The sequence below is a fragment of the Chiloscyllium plagiosum genome, unplaced genomic scaffold, assembly GCF_037043375.1.
Source record: "Chiloscyllium plagiosum isolate Xiang-an unplaced genomic scaffold, Cpla_swu_hap1 HiC_scaffold_24, whole genome shotgun sequence".
Lineage (NCBI taxonomy): Eukaryota > Metazoa > Chordata > Chondrichthyes > Orectolobiformes > Hemiscylliidae > Chiloscyllium > Chiloscyllium plagiosum.
Genome location: NW_028270162.1, coordinates 43,015,526 through 43,039,968, shown reverse-complemented (window position 1 = coordinate 43,039,968; position 24,443 = coordinate 43,015,526). Strand labels below are relative to the sequence as shown.

Here is a 24,443-nt window from a genome sequence, read left to right as displayed (position 1 = left end):
TAAATGTTGCAATTGTACCAACCTCCACCACTTCCTCTGGCAGCTCATTCCATACATGTACCAACCTCTGTGTGAAAAAGTTGCCCCTTTAGGTCCCTTTTATATCTTTCCCCTCTCACCCTAAACCTATGCCCTCTGGTTCTGGACTCCCCCACCCCAGGGAAAAGACTTTGTCTATTTATCCTATCCATGCCCCTCATAATTTTATAAATCTCTATAAGGTCACCCCTCAGCCTCTGATCCTCCAGGGAAAGCAGCCATAGCCTATTCAACTTTTGCCTACAGCTCAAATCCTACAACCCTGACAATATCCTTGTAAATCTTTTCTGAACCTTTCAAGTCTCACAACCTCTTTCCGATAGGAAGAATACTAGAATTGTACACAATATTCCAACAGTTGTTTACATAAGCTGTGTAATTTATATACTATATAAAAAAGAATAAAATATAGGAAATGTGCAACAATTAACAGCTGTATTTATTATCTTTTATACCAAAGACAGATGAACATATGCACAAACACATATTCTGCAGCCCTTTGATCTTTTTGTCACCTTATTTTTTTTATCCCCTCTCTGGTAAAAGTTGGTGGATGACATAGGAGGCTGAGTAGAGAAAGGAGCCAAAAACGGTCACAATCTGTATTCAAGACACAGTTGTGAATGTGAAATTATTAGCCTCTAAGGCGATAATTCTTACATTGATGTAAATTACAATAACTGCTTCTGCTACTTCCCTCTATACAACCTGATTTACACAGTTGTGGTGTTTGGCCTTGATGTATTGATCTTTCTCTTCTGGCTCTCACTTCAACTCCACAGTTGCAGCAGAGAATATGGAAATCGTCTCTCTTGTGGATGGTTAAGATTCTGGTTAAAACCCATTTTGCGTACTGTTCTCATAAAGTCAGTCATATCGTCATAAAGGTAGCTCAGTGGTTAGGACTGTTGCCACACAGTGCCAGGGACTCAGGTTTGACTCTACCCTCAGATGACTGTGTGGAGTTTGCACATTCTTCGCATGCCTGCATGGGTTTCCTCCAGGCGCACCGGTTTCCTTCTACAGTCCAAAGAAATGCAAGTTAGGTGGATTGACTGTGTTAAATTATCCAGTAGTATCCAGGGATGTGTGGGTTAGGTGTGTGAGCCATGAGAAATGCAGGGTTAGAGGGTTAGAGTAGGGGGATGGGCCTGGGTGGGATGCTCTTTGGAGATTTGGTGTGGACTTGTTAGGCCGAATGGCCTATTTCCACACTGTAGGGATTCTTTACAGGATGGAAACAGACCCTCCAGTCCAGTTCATCCATGCTGACCAAGTTTTCCAACTAAACTAGTCCCATTTGCCTGTGTTTGGCCAATATCCTTCTCAGGGGAGAAAGTGAGGTCTGCAGATGCTGGAGATCAGAGCTGAAAATGTGTTGCTGGAAAAGCGCAGCAGGTCAGGCAGCATCCAGGGAACAGGAGAATTGACGTTTCGGGCATAAGCCCTTCTTCAGGAAGGGCTTATCCTTCTCAACCTTTCCTATATATGTACCTGTCCAAGTATTGTAATTGTCCCTCATCTACCACTTCCAATGGCAGTCCATTCCACAGTTGAACCACTCTCTGTGTATAAAAGCTGTCCCTCAGATCCCTTTAAATCTTTCTCCTCTCACCTTAAATGTATGCCTTCATTGGATCGTGTTCAAATAATGACCAGAATCGGTGAGTAGTGAAAATAGCCTCTTTTATTCAGTAACCACAGCACATGTTCGAGGTGGCAATAGAATCCCAAAATACAGTTCTTACAAGAGCCCCTTTATAGACAGTTCTTGCATATGTTAAAATTCCATTACTATAATGTTACACTTTTTCACAAAGGTTTGAAGGGCTTCCATCCTGGGAGACAGGAGGTTGGTTAAAACATGTGTTAAGTGCTGGCTGTTACTTCTGATATCTTTCCGGTTTGCTTGCATAATCAAGAGGTGTTAGTTCTTTTGTCTTTTAAATTTGTAAATGTTAGTAAAAATACTAGTATATATACTATAAATAAGAAAGGATATTAAACTGATTACTACAGCTACATTGTGAGATTTATATACTATTTGCCGGTATGAGTTTCATTCATTCATACAATTTCATGGAAGCACTGTTTTGTCAGTTAGTTTCTTAAAGGGATAATGGCCCAGTTAAAAGGTATTTAACTGGTACTTAATCTATTCAGGTCCAAGATATGGTTGGTAAGGGCTGATTAATATTACAATGTTTCGTGGAGACTTGATGGGGATGGTATTGTTCTGTGTACTACAATTATTCAGAGGTAAACACTGCTTGTAGCAAGGGTTGATAAGATGTGAAAATTCAGTAAAATGTAGTGAGCTGGTGAGTCAGTTAATAAAGATAACCTGTAGCACAATATCTCATAACACAATATCTCACACCTTCTCATTTTGAACTCCTCTACCCAAAGGAAAAGCCCTTTGCTATACTCCTTATCTATATCCCTCATGATTTTATAAACCTCTAGGCACCATATGTCCAGGAGGGCAGCACTGCAATTCATCCAACTAAAATGAGGTTAAAAGGGAATAGAATATCCTTTATTAGAATATCCTCTATTGTCACGTGTACTCAAGTACAGACATACAGGAATACAGTGAAAAGTTTTACAATGTCCCCTCTTATGGCTCCAAGTTAGATATAAGATTAGATTACTTACAGTGTGGAACAGGCCCTTCGGCCCAACAAGCCCACACCGACCCTCCAAAGAGCAACCCACCCAGATCCATTCCCCTACATTTACCCCTTCACCTAATACTACGGGCAATTTAGCATGGCCAATTCACCGAACCTGTACATTTTTGGACTGTGGGAGGAAACTGGAGCACCCGGAGGAAACCCACGCAGACACAGGGAGAATGTGCAAACTCCACACAGACAGTTACTTGAGGCGGGAATTAGAACCCAAGTCTCTGGCACTGTGAGGCAGCAGTGCTAACCACTGTGCCACCGTGCCGCGTGCCGCCCATAAAAGTGGAATTAAAAAAAAGTAGTTGCATTACTTTACAGAAATAAGACATAGTAAAACGGATAATCACAAGTTACAAATAAACATTACATTGCAGTAGCTGGGCACAGGGACTTCCACACGTGGTCTGACCACTCATGCCAAGCTCCAGTTCAACAACCATCCCCACTCTGCTCCAGGCCTCCAGTCCACTCTATACCAGCTCTCAGCTGCTTCAAGGTAAGTTTTAACTGGGCCATGTCAACCTCTGCTCTGGGACGGCTTAACCCGCACTGGCCTTCCTTCAGGACTGCTTCACCACGCCAGCCTCCACTCCAGTACTACTTCCCCTCAGCTGGCTTCTGCTCTGGGACTGCTTCCTCTCACTGGCCTCCGCACCAGTACTGCTTCCCCTCAGTTGGCTCCCACTCTGGGACTGCTTCCCCGTGACTCCAGGATTCACCTGCAAGGCTCACCAGCTCTTCTGTTCCCGTCCAGGTAAGTCAAAGTTATGAGTTGAAAGAAAAGCAGGGAGTAGGAAAAGGAAGAGAGAAAGATAAAGAAATAAAAAAGAATGGGTGGGGCAGAGAAGCTCCAGCTGGAATGTCTTACTCTGCCACCATCTTGCACAAATAATTCTGAGTTGCAAAGGATTGAGTACAGGAGATTGAGATGCGATCTGATTAAGATGTTTGAGGAGAAAGTGAGGTCTGCAGATGCTGGAGATCAGAGCTGAAAATGTGTTGCTGGAACAGCGCAGCAGGTCAGGAGCATCCAAGGAACAGGAGAATCGACGTTTCGGGCAGTCCTGAAGAAGGGCTTATGCCCGAAACGTCGATTCTCCTGTTCCCTGGATGCTGCCTGCTAAGATGTTTGAGCTAAAGGGGAAAACGCGTGAGGTATTACAGAAATTTTGTTTCCTTTGATGGGGTAGTTTCGAAAAAGGGGTCATAACCTTAAAACTGGAGCTTGTTCCTTTGTTGCTATTAAGAGAAATCTGAAACCCTCTATGCAGAAAGGAACTGAGGTTCAGTCAGTCGAAGCTTTAAAACTACAAGCAATCGAATTTTATTAGGGATTATGGAACTGAAAAAGATAGATAGAGTTAAGAAACAGAGCAGCTCAATGGTTCAATGGGCTCAAGGAGTTGAATGGCCTTCTCCTGCTTGATCTTGGTTTCCTTCCATTGGCAGGAAGCTTCCTTTCAAAAAGAAAATGGAATGTGTTAAAGGTGGATTAAAACAGGGAAGTATTTCGGCTCTAAAACTAGCTCAATACTTTGACAACATTAGGATAATTTGTTATTATCTCTATGAAAGATATATACTGGAAAATTTGTAGTTGAGATAGTGTCAGGCAATGTATAATTTATATGACTGTACTAGTTTTCACACACTTTTGTGATCATGGTTTAATGATTTTGTCCCTTTCCTCGACATATAAATAGAAGAATTGGCACACATTGACATTCAAACTATGTGTTCCTTGCATTACTTTATGTGTTACTTTAATAAATATTTTAGTGATTTCAAATCTTTGTATGATTCCAGAAAAGTGTGATTGCTTAAAAGGGTAATTAAGAGTAATTTAGAGTAATTAATCTGTAAGATTAAATTATGGGTTTTAAATTTACAATGGGTTTATTGAAGATGTAAATTCATTTAATTTGCCATAAGTTGTAACCTCATTTTTAATCTCCACCAAAAAAATACTATGCTTTTTTACCGCCGAAGCTTTAGTCTCATTTTCTCTCCAGCTAAATCCTCTGCTTAAATCTTCGAAGATCTGATTCCACAAGAACTAGTCACTTATGTCTCATCTTTAGCCCAGCATCTCACTCAGTTAGCTTTCTTTATGAGTGAACTGTGATTAATAGCAGTGGCAGGCTGTTTGTTTAAGGAAATTATCACAGTTGAACCTGATCCTGCTCTGAGCAATTGCCCATATATTGTGTGTGTAATTATGACATGTTAATCAGGAGGAGAACTCTAGCCAATTTTATTCTCCTGAACAAAAGGGCACTGAGGTAAGTTTTAGCGGTACTTCCTTCATCTGGAATTGGAATCAGCTAACTTAGCACAAAATGGGCACAAACCAAGCATTTCCCTGGGTTTTGTTTAACTCCAATATACCTCTATCCTTGATCCCATCCACCCCCCAGCTACCAAATCAAGCTAAATATGAAAAGGACTACCTTAAAATCCCAATGATTACTGTGCTCTGTTTCCCCCATATATCCAAATCTTTTGTCAAATCAGTTTCTTTTTCTCCCATGAAAGTGTCCACTACATCACTTTTTTGGATGAATGCTGCTTAGTTGCTTTATATTCATGCTTCACACACACAATGAAGTTAACATGTTATTAAAGCTTCACTGAATTTTTAAGTTCCACTTAAAAAAATACCATTTTGTTCCATAGCCTTGGAATTATGTGACTCCAGTTGACACGACCCTCATAGATGTTGGTCAATGTCAGTACCAACAAGTTTTGTATGTGTCACAGTTGTAAATGACAGATAACATGACACCTGCTTTAACTGTCTTCTGGCAATGCATAATTTACTCTTTTGTGAAACTAATTCCATGCTCAGTTCACAGCTTTGATGTGATTATTTCAGTTTTTGGAAGAAATTCCAGCCTATAGAATGTTAAATGTCAATTTGTTCAAATGTAGAAAAGACCTGAGGAGCGGTGCATTGAAGCACCTGAGAGGTGATAGGTGAGCATGATTAGGAATGCCATGTAAAATTTGCCCTTTAACATAAAGTGTTTAAAGCATGCCCTTCATTGACAGATAGTTAGAAATTGACTCTTTATTATTCTGCTTGTTGGCTCATCCAACAAGGCATTATTTTTAATGGTGGTAATATATTTGCAAATACCAAAAACTCTAATGTCAGGCAAGCAAACATTTTGAGATTTTGTACCCAGTATTTAGCATATTATTGCCAACAATGCCAAGATTTTGAATGATGGCTGCTTCAAGTGAAGTGATATTATTATCGAATCTTTAAAGTTAGGAAAGCAATGAAACAAAACAACAGAAGGTAATGAAAGAAACTGTAGCCAATTACATTATACTCCTTGTTTAGACTTGTATTCCTGGTTGCACTTCCTGTGCATATAATGTTTAGAAACTAACACAGGGTAGGCACTATTTATACACCATACACCATAAACTGTTGATTATTAATTCTTCTAGATATTCAATTACTATTTAAAATTAAATAAACAATACTTGGAGACTCAAAGTCCGTATGAATGATGGGGGTCGGGGACATCACTCAAAATTTAATTGACAAAGGGAAGAGGATAATGAGATAAAGCACACCAATGCACAACTGCAGGTCATAATCCACCTACACATTTTCCAAAGCTTGTTTCCTGATCTCTCAGTGAGTCATACCCATTCTGCAGACAAGCAATGTCACTGAGCTGTGAATCACTTCATGTTGCAGTGCAGAATAATTGACTCAGTCAAATAAAATATGTTCCAGAGTGGGTGGGGTAGCAGTTTGTATGAAGGAACTAGTCATCTGGCAAAGAAAAATCTGCAAATACTGAACGTGGAGAAAATAGCAATTAAAGTTTAACTATCTCCTGAAGAAAAATCTTTGGGAAAGAACATATTTTTAGTACATATTTTTTGCAATCATGCAATTAGATTGGCATGATATAGAATCCAAGACATGAGTTATATCTAAGGTCATCTTGAGCAACGATTAGCAGGAGTTGCCAAGCATGTCACAATGCTAAAATATCCCCCATCTAAAATGTAACAATTGGCAAAACACAAATCTCTCAGTCGTCAACCTCATTTTTTTCTTGCACTTGTCTCTTTTAAAATTTTATTCTCTCCCTTCTCACCATGTTCTGGTGTGTACTTTGATGCGTACCAGTGCTGTATGAATGCTGTCGAGACAGTGGTGCTGGAAAAACACAACAGGTCAGGCAGCATCCAAAGAGCAGGAGAATTGATGTTTCGGGCAAAAGCCCTTCATCAGGATTCCTAGTTCCACATGATTAGTTCCTTCATATAAACTGTTATCCCACCCACTCTGGAACATATTTTATTTGGCGGAGTCAATTATTCTGCACTGCAACATGAAGTGATTCCTGATGAAAGGCTTTTGCCCGAAACATCAATTTTCCTGCTCCTTGGATGCTGCCTGATCTGCTGTGCTTTTCCAGCACCACAGTGTCAACTCTAATCTCCAGCATCTGCAGTCCTCATTTTCATCTGTATGAATGCTGGGCAGACTATTTAAAAGTGAGGCTTGAAAGTATCAAAAAAATCACAGTTGAGTGAATCATTTTCTCAGTTATTGACCACAGAGATTCACTGAGGAGCTGGAATCTGAGCCAATTTCAGCAATTCTTTCGGCAATATTTAGGAGACCTGCATTTGATTGAGTTGTGAACAATCTCTTCATTGCTTGTGAGATGTTTACTCTCTGGATTAACCTCAATATCAAAAGGAGAACTTAAGATTTTAGAAAACACAATTTCAATCCTAGATATGAGCTATTAGCGTGAGAGGGGAAAGATATAAAAGGGACCTAAAGGGGCAACTTTTTCATGCAGAGGGTGGTAAGTGTATGGAATGAGCTGCCAGAGGAAGTGGTGGAGGCTGGTACAATTGCAACATTTAAAAGGCATTTGGATTGGTATATGAATAGGAAGAGTTTGGAGGGATATGGGCCAAGTACTGGCAAATCTGACTAGATTGGGTTGGGATATCTGGTCGGCATGGATGGGTTGGACCGAAGGGTCTGTTTCCATGCTGTACATCTCTATGACTTTAGTGCAACAGTAAGTTATATTGTGGGTGGCACGGTGGCACAGTGGTTAGCACTGTTGCCTCACAGCGCCAGAGACCAGGGTTCAATTCCCGCCTCAGGCGACTGACTGTGTGGAGTTTGCACGTTCTCCCCGTGTCTGCGTGGGTTTCCTCCGGGTGCTCCGGTTTCCTCTCACAGTCCAAAGATGTGCAGGTAAGGTGAATTGGCCATGCTAAATTGCCTGTAGTGTTAGGTAAGGAGTAAATGTAGGGGTCTGGGTGGGTTTCGCTTCAGCGGGTCGGTGTGGACTTGTTGGGCCGAAGGGCCTGTTTCCACACTGTAATGTAATGTAATCTAATCTAATATCATAGACCACTCATACACTATATCCCTCTATCATCATTTGTTATGGGTATCTCCATATGTAAAAGTAGAGCGGCACGGTGGCTCAGTGGTTAGTGCTGCTGCCTCACAGCATCAGGGTCCCAGGTTCGATTCCAGCCTCGGATGTCTGTCTGTGTGGAGTCTGCACATTCTCCCCGTGTCTGCGTGGGTTTCCTCCTTCATCCAAAGATGTGCAGGTCAGGTGGATTGGCCATGCTAAATTACCTGTAGTGTTAGGTGCATTAGTCAGAGGGAAATAGGTCTGGGTGGGTTACTCTTCAGAGGGTCGGTGTGGATTTGTTGGGCTGAAGGGCCTGTTTCCACACTGTAGGGAATCTAAAAAAATCAATTAATGCCTGTTGCCTTAAAAAAAGAAGCATCAAAACTAAGTACTAGAGTATTATTTGAACATGAAATTAAGACTTTGCCAAAGGAACATTGGAACAGGAGTAGGCCGTTCAACTAATGAGGCTATTCTAATATTCATTCAGTTCATGCCTGACCGGTATCTTAATTCCTTTTGTCTGCTTTGGTATTATATTTCTTAATACATTTGCCTAACAAATATATAGTAATCTCAGTATTGAAATTTCAAATCAACATAGCCTTAATCGCTTTTTGGGGATAATGCTTTTGAGCTTTCAATTATGCTAACATTCTTGGACATTCTCAATAAAGGAAGTAATTTCTCTCTCTCCTTGCCTTCCCAATTATTTTATTGTTGTAAGCATTTCAGTTAAATGACTCCTTAATCTTCTATTCTGGAGTGAACATAAATCTTGTCGATGCAACCTGGTAGAGGTTAAATCTTGTCGATTAAACCTGGTTTAATGGTAGAGTCAACTGTTATTTTTAAGAGAAATTAGAGACATTACTAAAGTAAAGGCCTAAGTGGGAAATATAGTCATAGAGATGTACAGCACGGAAACAGTCCTTCAGTCCACCCCATCCATGCCGACCAGATTTCTCAACCCAATCTAGTCCCACCTGCCAGCACCTGGCTGATATCCCTCCAAACCCTTCCTATTCATACACCCATCCAGATGCCTTTTAAATGTTGCAATTGTACCAGCCTCTACCACTTCTTCTGGCAGCTCATTCCATACATGTACCACCTCTGCATGAAAAAGTTGCCCCTTAGGTCTCTTTTATATCTTTCCCCGCTCACCCTAAACCTGTGCCCACCAGTTCTGGACTTCCCCACCCCAGGGAAAATACTTTGTCTATTTATCCTATCTATGCCCTTCATAATTTTGTGAACCTCTATAAGGTCACCCCTCAGCTTCCGATACTCCAGGGAAAACAGTCCCAGCCTGTTTAGCCTCTCCCTATAGCCCAAATCCTCCAACTCTGGCAGCATCCTTGTAAGTCTTTTCTGAACCCTTTCAATTTTCATAACATCTTTCCAATAGGAAGGAGACCAGAGTTGCATGCAATATTTCAACAGTGGTCTAACCAATGCCCTGTACAGCTACAACATGACCTCCCAACTCTGTCCGATAAAGGAAAGCATACCAAAGTCCTTCTTCACTATCCTATCTATCTGCAACTCCACTTTCATGGAGCTATGAAACTGCACTCCAAGGTCTGTTGTTCAGCAATACTCCCTTGGACCTTACCATTAAGTGTATAAATCCTGCTAAGATTTGCTTTCCCGAAATGCAACACCTCGCATTTATCTGAATTAAACTCCATCTGCTACTTCTCAGCCCACTGGCCCATCTGATCAAGATTAGATTAGATTATTTACAGTGTGGAAACAGGCCCTTCAGCCCAACAAGTCCACACTGACCCGCCAAAGCGCAACCCAACCAGACCCATTCCCCTACATTTACCCCTTCACCTAACACTACGGGCAATTTAGCATGGCCAATTCACCCAACCTGCACATTTTTGGACTGTGGGAGGAAACCGGAGTACCCGGAGGAAACCCACGCAGACACGGGGAGAATGTGCAAACTCCACACAGACAGTCATCTGAGGTGACAGATCCTGTTGTAATCTGAAGTAGTCTTCTTTGCTGTCCACTACACCTCCAATTTTGGTGTCATCTGCAAATTTACTAACTATACCTCTTATGCTCACATCCAAATCATTTATATAAATGACGAAAAGTAGTGGACCCAGCACTGATCCTTGTGGCACTCCACTGGTCACAGACCTCCAGTCTGAAAAAGAACCCTCCTCCACCATCCTTTGTCTTCTACCTTTGAGCCAGTTCTGTATCCAAGTGGCTAGTTCTCCCTGTATTCCGTGAGATCTAACCTTGCTAACCAGTCTCCCATACCATACTGAAGTCCATATAGATCACATCTATCGCTCTGCCCTCATCAATCCTCTTTGTTACTTCTTCAAAAACTCAATCAAGTTTGTGAGACATGATTTCCCACACACAAAGCCATGTTGACTATCCCGAATCAGTTCTTGCCTTTCCAAATACATGTACATCCTGTCTCTCAGGACTGCCTCCAACAACTTACCCACCATCAACGTCAGGCTCACTGGTCTATAGTTCCCTGGCTTGTCCTTACCACCTTTCTTAAACAGTGGCACCATGTTAGCCAACCTCCAGTCTTGCAGCACCTCACCTGTGACTATCGATGTAGAACAGTGAGATTGTTTCTTGATTATTCACAAGTTAGTATGGATATTCTGAGTCAAATGTGATCCATGTGCAATGTAAACTTCTATTGTTATAATAATATGGAACAATAGTGTTAAGTATTGTTCCAGTTGAAGATATAACCAGAAGCCACTGTTATCAAAAACAGTGGCTTGATGGAACTTTTGATCTTTTATAATACAAAATTATTCCTTATGTTGTTTCATTTGAGTTTCCAACCATTGCTGCTGCATTTACACCAGCGAGGTTTCCTTCTCTTGCTTGTGAATTATAACATAAGTATTTTAAGTATTAATAATATCTTGTTTACTTTTCAGAAACTCTAACGGTCACAGTGATTTAAATCTGGAAGAGCAAATTTATTTGGAGGACATTTTAGAACAATATTGAACATGTCAGAAATTTGGACTTTAATTAACTTTAAGATCATCATTACTTATGATATATTAGAGTCACGGCTTCTCAAGTGCTATTTTATTCATTTCAATCAAAACCAGATAATGTTGGTGATACATAACAGATCCATCTGGGTTCTTTAAAACCAAAAGAGGATTTGATGTTTTAGATATTAAAGTCACTCTTAAAGAGAGAGACAACTGGTGTAGTTTAACCTGAGTCTAACCATGCCTCAGGTGAGGGGACAGGTTGAGAAGGAGAATCCTTCTGGTAATCTCAGCAAGTGCAGGAACTGAATGAACCCACACTATTATCATCACTACATTGCAAACCAGCCATCAACCAACTGAGGTGTATTTTATGTTAAACCTTAAAATAATAGTACTGAAAATACAATGAAGTGTCAAATCATTATTTAATTCACCACTTCTGCAATTCGACATATATTTGCCAGTGCAATTTACCTTTCCTTGTTCGGTTTAACATTTTCCATGTTAAATTAACATAATATTTCTGAAAATAATAAAATGAGGAAATGTTATTCTTGGTGACTCAGTGGTTAGACTGTTGCCTTAGAGACTCAGGTTCAAATCCCCACTCAGGGGACTCTCCATGTGGAATTTGCACATTCTTCCCCATATCTGCATGGGTTTCTTCTGGGTGCTCAGGTTTGCTCCCACAGTCCAAAGATGTGCAGGTCAGGTGGATTGGTCGTGCTAAATTGCCCATAATATCAAAAAAGCTGCAGGCTGGGTGGATTAGCGGTGGGAAGTAGAGTTGAGTTGTTGCATCTGGATGGGATGCTCTTCAGATGGAATTAAACTAAAGGAAGCACATTTTACATATAACTAAATGGATGCTTTAGTTTGAGATTATCAGCAAGTTTTATTAAGCAGAATACCTCTGATACGTCTAGATGAAATATTTGCATTCATAGAATCCATACAGTGTGGAAGCAGGCTTGATGAGCTGATCTGCCTGCTTCCACACTGTATGGATTCTATGAATGCAAATATTTCATCTGAAAGTATCAGAGGTATTCTGCTTTTTAAAACTTGCCGATAATCTCAAACTAAAGCGTCTATTTAGTTATATGTAAAATGTGCTTCCTTTAGTTTTATTCCATGGGGTGGCATAGTGGTTAGCGCTTCTGTTTCACAGTGCCAGGGACCTGGGTTTGATCTCAACCTCGGGTGACTGTGTGGAGTTTTTGTGTGTCTGCGTGGGTCCCCTCTGGGTGCTCCGGTTTCCTACCACAGTCCAAAGAGTGAGGTATGTTGGTCATGTTAAATAGCTCATAGTGTTCAGGGATGTGTAGGTTAGGTGCATTAGTCAGGGGTAAACGTAGGGGAATGGGTCTGAGTCGGTTAGTCTTCGGAGGTTCGGCGTGGACTTGTTGGGCTGAATGGTCTGCTTCCACACTGACGGAATTCTAATTCAATGTGAACGTTTAAAAGACCAAGACGATTTGAATTCGGTCCTGGTTCACTTCCTAAATAATCTTATAAAAATCAGTTAAACTCTGATGATATTCGAGTTGATTCAAAAGTAGCACGGTGTGTGAGACTCAAAAGAGAGAGTAAGGACTGCAGATGCTGGAAGCCAGAGTTAATTGATGTGGAACTGGAAAAGCACTGGATCAGACAGCATCCGAGGAGCAGCTATACTCAATTCAAATAAAAATAACGGATCAACAGCCCAGTAAAGTTTACTGTACTTTTTCTGTCATCTTTGCCGACACTGGGGTTGCAAGTGAGCAACCCATCATTGCAATTGGTTCACTTGCACGTCGAATGAATCGTGCGCAGCAGGACAGGTCATCCGGAGGACTACCTTGACGGGGCAGGCTGTGAAAGGGGCTGCCCTCTTGCCGCCCGCCTGGGTTTTCTTTGGCAGGAGGCGGCGCGTTGGCGCGGCCATATTGGTTGTGGCGAGAAAGCGTCAGTTGGGCTCGCGGCCGGGAGCAGTTATTGAGTGGAGTGACTGGTTGTGGTGTAGGAGGAGGAAGAAGAGGAGCTGTGAGTGAGGGAGGGAAAGAAAGAAGGTGGGAGTTCCCGGTGTCAACAGCAGCCGGCCGAGGGGGAGACGAAGAGGTGGAATCAGCTGTCAGTCAGTCAGTCTGTCACCGCGAGCTGCTGGGAGGAGGAGCGGAGGGGGCTCCGATGCGTTTCCGTTTGCGCCGTTTGGCCTTCACCAGGAAGTCGAGCTGCGGCGGGTGTCCCGGAGAGGAGGCAAGTACGGGAGGGATTGAGGGAGGGGAGCTGGGGGTGGGGTAGAGTTGTTGGCCGGGAGGGGAGAGGGTGTCACCCCCCCCCCCCCCCCCCCCCCGGGGGTCGAGAGAGAGAGCGGCCTGTGTATGAACAGAGAGCGCGGACGGTCTGGGTGCTGCCACCTCCCCCACCCTCGGGGTTGTGGGGGCTGGAGAGTGTTTTATTTTCGTGAGAGACCCGGGAGGCTGGGGACGGTGTTGGGTAACTCACGGCGGTCGGGGTGCCGGTCTATTCCTGTCGTCCTCCTTCCTCTCCCCGGGGTGTGTGTAGTCGCTTCCTGCTTTCTCCATGTCTCTCTACCCCCACTCCAACCCAACCCAACCCCTACAGCCCGGGCAGACGGGGCCAGACGGTCGGAGAGTGTTGTCCCTGCTCGGTGTCCGTGAAGCGATGGCGTCGGTGGGCTTGATGCACTTTTCCCTTCTCTCAAACTTCCCGGCCCGTTTTGCTCGCTCTGTTGTGGGACCACGCACTGCTGACTTCTGTCTGTCTGTCTCCCTCTCCCCTCCTTTCACTTCACTTCTAATCAGCAGATTAGCCCGAGTCGGGCGGGGTCCCTGCACCATATCAGGAGAAGGTTATAAACTCCATGTGTTCCTCCCAGTGCCCGAGCAGAAGCTTTATTGTTGTTTGCAATACAATATTATTTGTGTGTGTGTGCCTCGCCATCCACCTACCTCTCTTCCTTTCTCCCCCCACCCCCCACTCACTCTATCTCCCTCTGTATTGACGCACGGAGTTGGCAGGCGCGTCGTTTTAAATTCTCAGAAACAGCCAGCCTTCTGCATGTTGCTGTCTGCTGGCCAGGTGTGCAGTATGCGGTTGCGTTACCCTCTATCCAAGACATCTGTGGCTGGATCCTCCTTGGATCTGCGCCCAGATACATCGGATTGCCCGGGTTTGCGTGAAATGAAATCGAGGACTGCAAGTCAGCATTTTCTCAGTGCTTCAGGAATCATGGCACTGTTTAACGGACTGCATTCATCAGGAGGTCTCCAGTTCAGTTGCCCTATATTCCTTCTGATCATAAGGTCAGATCATTAGATTAACTGTCTGCCTTAAGGAATAATGCAATGCAAGAATGTATATACAATTGATGCGCGATGAACCCCAAACAAAGATCTCTTTTCTGCAATAATTTGCAAGAGATCTATAATTAATGGAGTGATTTGTTCCGTTTTGAGAGAGCACTGAATCAGTTATCATTTGCCAACTGTTTATTATGTCAAGTTGAGACCATTCATTTTATCCATATCATAACTGCCACATTGAAACTGCGTTCAGGGACCCAAGATTAAAATTTTTGCTATTTTGATGTGAAATTTTTTTTTACTTCCCTACTGGAATTAAAATACTTCTATCTGGACATACTTGTGGGCATAGTCATGTGGTCACGAGTGCCTTTCAAGGAGTTTTTTTCTGGACTGACTTCCAAAATTTAACCCTGGAAAGAGAAGATAAACCATGATAAAGCACCACAACATTCTGGGTATAACTATTAAAGTTCTTGTTATTGATCGCCATCAGTTTTAAAGTAGTTAGTAAATATGTTATTTTAGGCATTCATGGTCTCTGCCAAACTCTTCACGCTCCCTGGTGACTACTTTTCCTGACTTCTCGCTCTGAACGCTAATTAGACTTGGACCCAATCTCTCCATTATATATCCACATGTGGACATGATTTCTAATTCATCACTGAGCCCTTTCAAATACGCATCCCTCTTCCAAAGATTTCACCCTCTCTTCACTCAATCATCTTATCCATTGCCATCACCTTTTCAACCATCTACCTCCCATCGCTGCCCTGCTAAGTCTCTCTCTTACCCCACTCCATCCTAATCTATCTTGATTGGCAACCCAGGTAAGGAGCCTGGGCAATATACAGATGCAGAACACAATGTTTGAAGTTACCATTTACTTTGCTACTGCAACCACCTTTTTTTTCTATTATTTAAAGACTGAATTACATTTGCCATCCTCTGCTTGTGTGAAGGTGGTACTCTGGCTCCATTTAGGATGCCCTGCCAAATATACATTCTAATGTTAAAGACACTTTGGGCTTACTACCCATAGCTTGTTGGGCAGTATCAGTCCAGATAGTCCAGAGCCTCCAGAGTGGGTAGTCTCACCACAGTTGTCTGCTGCTTCCAAAGAGTGGGAGCAAATCTAAATGAGTTCTACAATACCATTACAGTTAATGACCTACAGTTTTGGTACCCCTGCTTTAGAGAATACAGCCCTCATTGGGGAATGGTATCCTGTTGAGAGAGCATATGGGAACTACATGTAATTTATTACTATTACAAATACAATATGTAGAATTAGGCTTCCGTTAACCTGCACCATGAATTCCAAATGATCTTGATGGCAACTATGAGGTCACAGATGTGCAGTCAGACTCTCTGAAGTATTGTATAGGTATTTCAGATTTATTTATTGCGTGATGTTTTTGCTTTACTCTTTTCCACACTTTGTTTAAACAAAAATGCAGACTTTGACGACAAAAAATGAAACGCAGTAATAAGCCACTTGATTCAAGGTTTTGTCACCTTTCATCTTCCACATAAGCAAATAATCTGATCATATCAACTCCGCCTTCCCCATATCCTTTCACAAATTTCTTAGTGTGGAAAAAGGCCATTCAGCCATTCAAATCTGCACTAGCCCTCCAGATCCAGCCACCACCCTATCCATGTAACCCCACATTTACTGTGGCTAAACCACCTAGCCTGTGGAACCCTGGACAATACTGGTAATTTAGCATGACTAATCCATGTAACCTGTACATCTTTGGACTGTGGGAAGAAACTGCAACACCCAGAGGAAGCCCATGCAGAGATGGGAAAAATGTGCAAACTCCACACATATCAACCACTGCTCAAATCAGGCCAAGCCTTCTGGCACTGACAGACAATAGTGCTAACTACTGTGCCACCCCAGATCCTCCCCCGTTTTTCTTGACATAGTTCTTGCCTCTTGCTCCTCGGAAGCAAATTTCACCAATTTTCTCATTTCCCCTCTCGCATTATCCCAGTCCCGAGCCTCCAACTTGGCACCACCCTTGCCTGTCCATCACCTTTCCCATCTATCCGCTCCACCCTCCTCTCTGACTTATCACCATCTCCCCCACCTTCATCTACCTATTGCATTTTCCACCCACCTCCCATTTATCTTTCGCCGCCCCATCCCAATCCACAAGCCTCTTGCTGATGAAGGGCTTATGCCCAAAACTTTGATTCTCCTCCTCGGATGCTGCCTGATCTGCTGTGCTTTTCCAGCATCACACTCTTGACATAGTTCCTACCTCGAACCTCAATCTTGAAAGAAAATTTCAAAGTGCCACAATTTGAAGTTTATTGTGTCTCTGCCTTTAATAGTGATCCCTGAGCAAAGAGGAGTACTCCACTTGCCAATAATTTATCTCTTGCTTCTTTTAATTTAAATGTTTCAGATATGTTGCTCCATATTTTGTTTTGTTCTTTTCATTAAATTTTCAGTAGTAAATCTTATTTGTGTTTCTAACACATCTGTAACTAGCTTTTTGCTGTTTTGAGCTAAGTACTATAGCCTAACTTTTAACTGAAGCTCAGTTACTTTGCATTTTTGGGCATGGAAAAAGAATCAAAGTAACTGAGCTTAAGTTAATAGTAAGCATATAGTACTGTAATCTCATTCAACACGAGACACCGGGAAGCAAAAGTTTCCTTTTCCTAAATTACCCTAGCTCCCAAAAGCTTTACCAATTTTGCATCTTCTTTCATAGACTTCCACCATTTTAAGAGAGGAACAAAAACAGAAGTAGTTGGAGAAACTCAGCAGGTCTGGCAGCATCTGTAAAGAGAAAGCAGAGTCAACATTTCAGCGACCCTTTCCAGACCCAGAGACTATTTCCAGCTCTTTCTGTTTGCTTTAAAATTCCAGCATGTCCTTTGTTTTTGATTTTAGATTGGAAAATTAGATAATAATCAACATTTTAAACAGTTTGATGACATGTACATAACAAATTCAATCTTGGTTGCATGTGTTCCAAGACTTGAGAAAACCACTAAATAGGAAGAAAGTGTTCTCATTGGCAGAAGGATTGAGAACCAGAGGCCAATGATTTAAGACAAACAGGTAAAGAACTGGAGAAAATATGTGGAATTGCGCATCTACGCAGTTATCAGAGGTCCAGAGTGCGCACGCTGTGACTGTGGTGTAGGCAGATCAGGTAGGGCTTTCAGAAGAACTGAACATTAGATGGACACACAAAATTTGCAGACCTAATGATAAAATGTAGACGCTCTGAATGAACTGACGTGCTTCTGCAGAGAGATGTGTGGACCTGAGGATGAACACCCTTTTGTGACATTTCTATTCTAAGATGACGCAGAATACAACTGGAAGAGAAGCCAAATGTCAGTGTTCACTACAATTAACCTGTTCGCACCCACCAAATGAAGCTAGTCACAAATCTTAAATGTCAGTCCAAGGTACATGCATTTAATAAGCCATAACATTAATCATACTTTAAATGGAAGCAAGTTTGGAGTTACAGAACAGTGATGCAACTTGGGTTAAAGGTTCATAGGATATTCAAATGAGCATCTCTAGCTGATATGGCTATATAAAATATAGAATTTCATGAGAGAATGATGAGACTCTAACACAACAATTGTGATTGCAAGTGTGCATATCATACCCATTTCCAAATTCTTAAAAATCTGAGAAGCAGCAAATTCCATAAATAGCATGTCTTTACAGTAGATCAGTGAATAGAATACAACATGATGTAAACTAAATCTGGACTACGAAGATCCCACTTATATTGCATTTTTGGCATGGAGAAAGAATCAAAGTAAATGGGATCTTCGTTGCCCAGATTTAGTTTACATGTCGTATTCTATTCACTGATCTACTGTAAAGACATGTTGTTTATGGAATTTGCTGCTTCTCAGATTTTTAAGAATTTGGAGATGGATATGATATGCACACTTGTAATCACTGCTTCACCGAAAACAAATTACTTTTAAGTCCAGCTTCCTTGTGTGACTGAATCTGAAAGCCCAAAAGGTTAGTGAAATGTTTTGAAAAGTTACATTACAATGTTTATAATACATGCTAGCACAAGCAAGTGATTCACATTCTGAAGATAATCTTTTTGAAGACCTTCATTGATTAGGTAGTGAGCTATTGAGTTGATCTATACTAGTTGTGCTTTTCTGTCAAACATGTTTTCTTAATTCACACATTGTTCCATCCTCAAATCCCAGTGGTAATTGTACCTGCTACATTAGTGATTCATTTCCAGGTGATGAAATACTGAGTAAAAATATTAAGCACCGATTTGTTTACATAATGGGTATTGTATATCACGTTTTTGCAATGGCTGTACAGCTGACTCAAATTATTTGAATCTGTCTTGTTGGCACACTAAAATCATTCTCATTAAAATATGACTTTTATTTGCTGAAATTAAGTGCAGTAATATTAGTTGCTGGAAAAAGTCTTGTTTCGAACTCAGTTTTACCAAGGGGTTATTCAGCAGATGCCCTTCAAATTTGTCCAGTGTTCACATATCCTGAATTTGATGTCCTGTTTAAGGCAGTCATGATAACTATGCCCTGATTTACTGTTTTCATAAAAAGTCTAACTTTCAGGTATATAACTTTAATAGCTTGAGTTTTCTGTTAGAAATTTGACTAACTTGTGATTGTAAGTACTTCAGGCTTTTATTTAGCTCTTGATGACTTAACATTTAATATTTCCAGCATTCCTTTTTGTTAGCCTTTCCTGATGAATTTCTGTAGGCATTTTATTAAGCACAAATGTGTTTCAACAAGCATCCAAGGAAATTTTAACAGATTTGTGTAATCAAACCAATTCTGAAAAGCCACGCTAAGAATTCTAACCTAAATATGGAGGTAAATAATGAAAGTGGAAAACTAGGGAACCAGTAAACTGGGAGAAAAGAGCAGTGGGAATATCTTAATTTTTTTAAGTAAGGCATGTGTATCAGGGTCCAATGTTGTGCTTATGCCAGACAAACAATTGTGAAGGAGATAATTATCATACAACCTCTTCTGATTTGCCAAGAATTATGTTTGAGTTTATTTCCTTATTTTTGCACTATTTGGTTAAATATCAAAAATATTTTGCAACAATGAATGAGTCACTTGAAATTGAAGCTTCTGAGGTCTTCAATTTTTGCTCTCTTTCATGCTTCTGATTTAAGTTGTGGAAAAAGCATTGCAGTTTTTGCTGCATGCAGATTTTTTGTTGTTGTTGAATTTGTGAGACTTCCTAGGATTTGACAGGGTCAATGGAGAGAAAATATCCTCTTTGGGAGTCCAGTATAAGGATTCATAACGTGTAACCCTCAAATGGTCTAGCTCTAATTTTGCCAGGGAGCTATTCTCTCAGTGAAAGCTGAAATTGCTGTTAAAAGCTTATGGAACTAAGGTAGAATTTGGATATGTATCAGCTAATATGCATTACAGGTGGTCAAAGTGCAGTGAGATTGAATGAACTTCTCATAAGTATCTCAGAATACCAGTGTGATCAACTATTTGTGATACTACAGTATCTGTTTTTTCTGATCTTGTATTCTAATGGGAAGTGGCCCGTCAGGATTGGAGGAGGTTTTGTGTATGGTTTTGTTTCATGAGTTTGAACTAATGATAGAGTCTTGAGTCAATTGACATTGTACTTAACTGAAAATACACCAAAACTGGATTTTAAAAAAGAACATAATAGAATAACCCTTTTTGCCAAGATACAAAGGCTTTCTTGCTGCTCAACCTTTTTCAGCTTCATTTGAGTTCTTTTAGGATGGTGTTTTGTAGAGAGTTGTTTAGGATATACAGTACAGAATCAGGCTATTCTGCTCAGCCAGTCCATGCTGAACCTGTTGCTCCACTCAAGCTGCCTCCTGCCTTTCCTTGTCTAACATATTATGAGTGTAATCCTGTCTAGTCACTTCTCCCTTGATATGCTTATCTAGCCTCCTTTTAAATGCATCTGTTATTTTCTTCAACCATGCTGGGTGGTAGCGAGTTCCACATTCTCACCACTTTTTGGGTTGAGGTTTCTTCAGAATTTCCTATTTGATTTTTGAGACTGTATTGATGGTTTCTAGTTGCACTATTCCCCATGAGGAAATATTCTCTTCATTCAAGAGGTTTTTAAAACAAGTTATACATTTCTTTTTAAGAGGTGAGTAAGACATAGCGTGCCCTCTTGAAATGTATGCTCCTACATTTGTGTCGAAAATATCCTGTAAAATAAGAATGGACTTTTCTCTTTAAAAGAAATGGTTCAGGTGCAGTCAAGGTACATTGAGAGGGAAAGGTGGGGTAAGAAAGCCAAAACTGACTGGATAATATGAATGATGAGGTTGAGGAAGAAGTAGTAGAAAAAAGATGCTTACGATGGAAGTGAGATTACTAACATGTGAGAATCAGGCTGAATATTAAACTTAAGGAAAGTAAAAGAGAACTATAAAGATGAGGGAATCAGCGAGCAAACTAGGAAACTCTTGGATTTCCCTTTTAGATGCATATTATGAGTAAATCAATCAGTAAGTGTATATGTGGAGCTGAATTGGAACCTGAAAGGAGATATGCACATGGAGGGAGAGGTAATGAATGAACCCTTGCACTTCACTTATCAAGCTAGACTGTTGTTAAAGGCAGGGAAAGAGGAGGTATTTGAAATAGAAGATGGGCTAAAAAGTGCTATATTCCAGCAATAGATTGGTTGTGTCCAAGGATGTTAAGGGAAGTTGGAGAGCACTATCCATTTAGGTAATGTAATCCCAGCCAAAATTGAGTCACTTGGAGCAATGTCATTTAAGGAAAGCCAATATAAACCTCTTGACAGCAAATCGGATTGATGGAACCTTTTGGTGAGGAAATAAATGGGGTTGATGTGATGTATATACAAGTCCAAAATGTTGAAGTGGTACTTGTAGAGTGGTGGCCATGTCTCTGTCTCTGAGTCAGGAGGCCCATGTTCAAGTCTCACCTGTCACATAAAAATATTCCTGATTCGATTGATTTAAAAACATGGAGCAGACCTATAGGTATTAAATTGTGCATTGTGTAATCTTACCAACAGTTTAATAAGCTGAGCCGTGTGAAATTTAAGGGATCGTGGAACCATGTCTAATGACTGATAGAGACTAAGGCTATTCCTGGATTGGAGGAAGATATATAGTGGAGCTTTGGTGGGATTGGTATGGAAACTAATGCTTTTTTGGTACAGTCATTACCTAGACTTGAGTCTACAGAACCTCATTTTAAATGTGGAGATGGTAGACAGTACAAAAGCAAGGAACATTTTTTTATACAGATGCAATATTAGTTTGTCTCAACTGGAGTATTGTCAAATTCTGGGCACTGTACTTTATGAATGATCTAGGTTTTTGAGGGAGAATGCAATAAAATTTAGAAATTGTTCCATGCATGAGAAACTTTGGTTGTGTGAATAGGTTGGAGCCCTGAAGAGAAGTTTGACAAGATGTAATAGAAATTTTTCAAAATCATGGCCTGCTTAGACAGTGTACAGTGAAATGGTATGGTCAAGAACTATGGCAAAGCAATTTAAGATGAATGGCAAAGGGGCAATGGATGACTTGAGACTTTATACAATCAAGTGATAAGAGGTCTAAAGTTCATTTCCTGAGAGAATTTAGAGTTGGGGGATGGGAATGGAATGGGCCTCCTGGCTCAGAGACATGACCACCACTCCAAGTGCCACTTCAACATTTTCGACTTATATATACATCACATCAATCCCATTACACCTAAAGCCAGTTTAGGTGTAATGAATAGAATGGCTGCATTGCGACACTCTTCAGTAATTCTGAGTAGATTAGATTACTTGCAGTGTGGAAACAGGCCCTTCGGCCCAACAAGTCCACACCGACCCGCTGAAGCACAACCCACCCAGACCCATTCCCCTACATTTACCCCTTCACCTAACACGACGGGCAATTTAACACGGCCAATTCACCTAACCTGCACATTTTTGGATTGTGGGAGAAAGCCGGAGGAAACCCACATCGTCATGGGGAGAATGTACAAACTCCACACAGTCGCCTGAGGCGGGAATTGAACCCAGGTCTCTGGCGCTGTGAGGCAGCAGTGCGAACCACTGTGCCACCATGCTGCCCACTGTTCTGGTTATATTTTTGCACTAATTTATGAACTTTTTTCAAAACAAAATGTTGATTAGAATTGTATGCAGCACTGCAGATATTGCCTAATAAAGGTTTGCTTAAAGTGGGACATGGAAAAGCACAGTAGGTCAGGCAACATCCAAGGACCAGGAGAGTCAATGCTTTACGCATAAGTCCTTTATCAGGAATGAGGCTTGCGGGCCAGGTGGCTGAGAGATAAATGGAAGGGAGCTGGAGCAAGGGGGAAGGTAGCTGTGAATGCAATCCTTGTATAGAGAGGAGGAGAACTTCTTCAAGGTAGGCATCCTTGGATTTTAACCTTACTATGAAGCCTTTTCCAAGCATGCCTACTTTGAAGAAGTTCTCCTCCTCTCTATACAAGGATTGCATTCTCAACCACCTTCCCTGTAGCCTCACCTCCCTCCCATTTATCTCTCAGCCACCTGGCCCACAAGCCTCATTCCTGTGGGCTTATGCCCAAAATGTTGATTCTCCTGCTCCACGGATGCTGCCTGACATGCTGTGCTTTTCCAGCGCCATACTCTTGACTGTGATCTCCAGAATCTGCAGTTTTCACTTTCTACTACATGAACTTATTTTCCAATTCTATACTCCAGCAATAAATTTTGTTGTTTAGTTTGATTATTTTTTAATGACCTTGTCAACCCTGTTATGATCTCTTGAGACTAACTTTTCGAAATAAAAATCCAAATTCCCAGTTGTTTACTCAGTGAAGTCACGAGGAAATTTTTTGTAAAGCATAAAAGAAAGCAATAAATATTGGTAACTGCTAATATTCTCTCAAATCCTCAATCAACCTAAGTTGAGCATGAATTAACCGACAAATCACAGTTGATTATAATTTCAAAATTATTCCTTAATGGGTGTTAGAAACAAAACATCTTGTGAATGGTTCAGGTGTCCATTGTATAAAAATTTGTTTTATCCCTCGGTCGTAAAATTCCTCCAAGCTTTCTCTTCCTCAGACTTTCAGTTTCTCATCTGGAATTTAGCCTGATTCTCAACTGACAGCAATGCATGATATTACAGCAAAAATGCAAGTGTTTGTAGAATCCTCCTACTCCTCTTGATGTAGTTCAACCAATATTATCTTCAATATTTGCTGTCTCCTAGTTTCTAGATCGTGGTGGTATTGTCTAAGCTCTCATTCTACTTTTTTCATGTAGGTTCAAGGGATTTTGATTTGTTTCCAAAGAAACCGACTGAAATGGAAAATTGAGAGTCAGTTATCCCCCACAATCGAGTTTTCTTTAACCCTCTGACTTTATAATGACGACAGATGCATATCCTATTCTATGACTGAGTGATTATATTGAAAGAATTGGGCAAATGTGATTCGTCTCTCAAATTCTTATTGGAAAGGTACTGGCAAGTTTCATTGACTGATACAGTCAAAGAAACATCAGTTCTGTAGCAATGGATGGATTTTATCAATGTTAGGTTGTGCTATTTGGAATGGAATATTCAATAGGCCAATTTGGTCAAATCTGTTTGTGAATTTGTTAAAGCAAAAAGTGACTTGTGCCATGCTATGGAACAAGGTAAAGAAATGCATTGAAGTCAAAATAAGTGCTGTTTTGAATTTTAGCATGCCTCAAACAAAATGTGAAATTCTGCATTGGCACAAGTGTATTTTATCACGGATTTATTCAGAATTTCAGCGTTGTTGTGACTCTTTGACGTAGTGAAGAAAAGCAAAAAAGACAAAACAATATTTAGTATTTGACAACTTGAAAACAATGATGGGCAACTACACCTGTTCTAGCAATACCAAATTGAGAAGCTGTCAAAACTGTTACTATAGCCATTTCACAGGGGACAA

At 41.0% G+C, this 24,443-nt stretch overlaps 1 protein-coding gene and 1 long non-coding RNA gene across 3 annotated transcripts in view; one reads left to right on the top strand and one right to left on the bottom strand.

The window, feature by feature from the left end:
* Window positions 1-1,652: 1,652 nt before the first annotated feature.
* On the bottom strand, window positions 1,653-13,931 carry LOC122562748 (uncharacterized). Its single transcript, XR_006315407.2, has 3 exons — window positions 13,651-13,931; window positions 11,635-11,683; window positions 1,653-4,186 (listed from the first exon to the last, which is right to left on the bottom strand). It is a non-coding gene; the product is annotated as an uncharacterized LOC122562748 (long non-coding RNA).
* The window catches only part of taok3a (TAO kinase 3a), a 114,396-nt gene continuing 103,099 nt past the window's right edge, over window positions 13,147-24,443 (top strand). The window contains exon 1 of one of the 2 annotated variants that reach the window (XM_088000112.1): window positions 13,147-13,401. The gene's annotated coding sequence lies outside the window, so the exon portion shown is untranslated. The remainder of the gene's footprint in view (window positions 13,402-24,443) is intronic. The other variant, XM_088000113.1, reaches the window with a different exon arrangement.